Raw genomic sequence first — 4,176 nt, forward strand, 5'->3', positions numbered from 1 at the left:
CCAATTTCATATAGTCAATTAATTGAGGATACTTGCCAATCAATATAAGGATCTGTTCAAAGGGGAGGATATAGAGCCATGAATGTATCTACATAGTTAATGCCACGTGAAGATATCCAGGATCTTGGGAGATGAAATTACACTGGGGAGTGAGAGCTAACTCTCTGTGAAAAACTTTAACAATGTGTTCCAGAGCTGCTGGCTGCCCCTGCAGGACTTTGGTCTGAGTATTCCTGAGGATACAGTTAAAAGAAAATTCTCTAAAGCTGAGCAGTCTGAAGTAGGGGATGATGACCACATTTAGGTTCAAACTGCAAGGAAACAAGAAAGGCCTTGGACAGAAACCATTTTGCAAATAATCCAAGCAGTTGTGCAGTGAAGAAATCATAGAACCTTGAGAGACTTTGAGCCAACTATTCAAGATCTGCTAACAGTGGATAAGCCTGAGACCCACACCAAGAACAGATCCTGCAGCTGCTGGTACTCCAGCAGTTCCCAGCCATCCTGCTCAAGGAGTCCCAGGCCCAAGTGCAAGACCATCACCCAGAGAGTGGGGAAGGCCTGGTTGCTGTACTGGAGGATTTAGAGCAGGAGCATGGAGAAACAGGACAAGAGGAGACCCAACCCAGGCAAAGAAATAAAAAATTCCTATAGAAGGAAAAGCCCATCTGAAAAGAGTGTAAGAGCAGCAGGTCCTGTTCAAGCATGAAGTTCAAAAACCTGAGAAAGAGAAGGGTGAAGAGACAAAACTTGAGAATGGGAATCTTGTTTTGGTGACAGACTCTTGTGGAAGATTGGAATCATCTAGGAATATATCTGAACCTATAGAGGCTCCTTATGAAGACTCTGATTTGGGAAGGGAGCAGGCCAAGCCCAAGGAGAAGACTGACTACAAATGCTCAGAATATAGGGAAAGATTTATCCAGCATTCAGACCTGATTGAACATAAAATTGTACACATGTGAAAAAGGCTCGGCGAATATGAAGAGTGTCAGAGTTCAGCTCTTACTGGACCTCAGAAAATTTTTTCTAGAGAGAAAAGTCATCAGTGCCGCAAATGTGGTAAAGTCTTTCAGAGTAGTTCACATCTCATCAGACATCAGAAAATTCATCTTTGGCGAGAAGGCTTATCAGTGCAAAGAGCATGGAAAACGGTTTAGCCAGAATGCAGGCCTTTTGGAACATCTCAGAATCCATACTAGAGAGAAACCTTATCTATATAACCATTGTACAAAGAACTTTAGGTGCAACTTTCACCTTAATGGACACCAGAGATATCATAGTCAAGAGGAACTTTGTGAGTGTAAGGAATGTGGAAAAACTTTTAGTCAGGCCTTGCTCCTCACACACCATCAGAGAATCCACAGTCACTCCAAAGGCCATCAGTGTAATAAGTGTGGGAAAGCCTTCAGTTTGACCTCACACCTTATTCAACATAACAGGATTCATACTGGAGGGAAAAAACCTTTCAAATGTAACACATGCCAGAAAGCATTCCAACTTAACCCAATGAGCATATAAGAATCCACAATAAAGAAAAGCCGTATGAATTTGATATGCGTATGGAGATTTCTTGGAAAGCTGGGAATGGAGCCACCATTTGACCCAGCTATTCCCCTTCTTGATCTATTCCCTAAAGACCTAAAAAGAGCATGCTACAGGGACACTGCTACATCGATGTTCATAGCAGCACAATTCACAATAGCAAGACTGTGGAACCAACCTAGATGCCCTTCAGTAGACGAATGGATAAAAAAAATGTGGCATTTATACACAATGGAGTATTACTCTGCATTAAAAAATGACAAATTCATAGAATTTGCAGGGAAATGGATGGCATTAGAGCAGATTATGCTAAGTGAAGCTAGCCAATCCCTAAAAAACAAATGCCAAATGTCTTCTTTGATATAAGGAGAGTAACTAAGAACCGAGTAGGGACGAAGAGCATGAGAAGAAGATTAACATTAAACAGGGATGAGAGGTGGGAGGGAAAGGGAGAGAGAAGGGAAATTGCATGGAAATGGAAGGAGACCCTCAGGGTTATACAAAAGTACATACAAGAGGAAGTGAGGGGAAAGGGAAAAATAATACAAGGGGGAGAAATGAATGACAGTAGAGGGGGTAGAGAGAAGAGGGGAGGGGAGGGGAGGGGAGGGGGGATAGTAGAGGATAGGAAAGGCAGCAGAATACAACAGACACTAGTATGGCAATATGTAAATCAATGGATGTGTAACTGATGTGATTCTGCAATCTGTATATGGGGTAAAAATGGGAGTTCATAACCCACTTGAATCAAAGTGTGAAATATGATACATCAAGAACTATGAAATGTTTTGAACAACCAACAATAAAAAATTAAAAAAAAAAAAAAAAAAGAAAAGCCGTATGAGTGTAATGAGTGTGGAGAAGCCTTCCGACAGAAGTCAGGTGTCTTTCATCATTGGAGACATCACCACAAAGGCAAACTAGCTTGATGAGGTGTTCTCTCCTTGTAGAACATCAGAAAGTATACATTGACAAGCAAACAGTAATTTAGGAGAAGTTATTCTGGCCCTCATTAGAATTCTTAGGGGCTGGTTAGAAGCTGTTTGCCTCCATGCCCTATCCTTTGCTTTCCTTGAAGTTTGTTTTGGACCCCAATAATTTCACCCTAGACAGTACACTGAGATCAGAGTTAAACAGAATTGTTCATTACAAGACTTTCAGAATTTTTAATGTGATAAATGAATGATCATGTATCGCCAAGAAATAACCTCATCACTGAATGAGGTCTTTGAAATTAGCAGTAAATAAAGTGTTCACTGATTTACAGAATTGTGCTGAAAAAGGGCAGGTTGATATTTTTGTAAATGATATAGCAACAAACTCCTATAAAACTAATGATCTTTGGAAGTTTAAAAAAAAAGATATCTTGGGTCTTAAATGTTTTTTGCTTTTTTTGTTTTTGTTTTACTCCAAGAAAAAATATTTTAGTAAAACCAATTACGTGAAATAGAGTACATGTTTGTCCTTAATATTGAAGCAGGACTGTTTCATTTAGTAGACTATGATATAGGCAGTTATTTGAAGAGTTTTATTTTTCTATGGGAATTCTAGAATAAAAATAGATCTTTGATTATTTTCTTATTAGATAATAAACATTTTTTGAATAATTATTTAAAGACTGTTTAGTCCTATGATAATGGTGGTTATAGTACAAAACTGGTGTTATTAACCTACTTTCCATGACTCACTTCTAAGCTCAAAATAACTTTTATTATGGAAAAAATATGGGCTATTTTGTGACTTATTAAAATCTAAGTCTGTGAGTCATATTCTAAAAAGCATTCCATTTTTAGGTTCTCATTTAAGAATGTGGAGCTTTTTTCCCCTTTCCTTTCACCTTGAAAAAAAGGACTTTTTTTTTTTAAGAAATCTGATTACCTCTATAATTTGAAAAGAAAGACACTGCTCTAAAAGATTTTGATAACTTTTTATCCAAAATCAAATAGAGTTTTACACTTAAAAAACTAATTTAAGAGTGAATAGATTAAGAGAATGGCACATAAAGTTTAAAATATTTGGTTCATCAAGAGGAACTTCTGAAATTAATCTAACTTCACATAAGAAAATGATTATTTTGAAAATGTTTTAATTCCTTTAAAATTTTTCTTTTAAAATGTATTTTTTCTCTAAGCAGAAGGGAAAATAACAATCCATAATTTATCTAAAGTCTCTTTATAAATCACAATACCTGGGTGATGTAGATAGTTTATTTATATAAGTCAAATGCAAGAAATGCTTCCTAGGTGTAAGAAACTCTGAAATTGTCTGATTTAAATTTTTGCTTATTTATTAAATATATTAACCTCTAAATTTCTTGTTAATTTGGGTCTTTCCTTTTAAAATGAAGAAAATGTATACTAAGGCTAGACACATACATTTGAATTATAAGCTATATGAAAAAGGCATGAATTGGACCAAAATTTCCTTATTTACCTAACAATTACGTTTTACTCATGAAGACTGAAATTTCAAAGTACTGCCACAGGAATATCAATGGCAGGAAATAAACATTGTGGTAGTTTTCAAAAATATAAATGAAGTAATAGGATGATGCTTTGTTTAAAGTGATATTGAACTATTGTCTATCCAAAGGGAAAAAATTAAAATTTACTTTTTTTAATGTCACTCTGA

The 4,176-nt window shown here is 36.1% G+C and overlaps 1 pseudogene; it reads left to right on the top strand.

Annotated features, from left to right (window-relative positions):
• Positions 1–290: 290 nt before the first annotated feature.
• On the top strand, positions 291–2,474 carry LOC139706982 (zinc finger and SCAN domain-containing protein 26 pseudogene; annotated as a pseudogene).
• The last annotated feature ends 1,702 nt before the right edge of the window (positions 2,475–4,176 follow it).

Source organism: Marmota flaviventris, chromosome 9 (genome assembly GCF_047511675.1).
Source record: "Marmota flaviventris isolate mMarFla1 chromosome 9, mMarFla1.hap1, whole genome shotgun sequence".
Classification (NCBI taxonomy): Eukaryota; Metazoa; Chordata; class Mammalia; order Rodentia; family Sciuridae; genus Marmota; species Marmota flaviventris.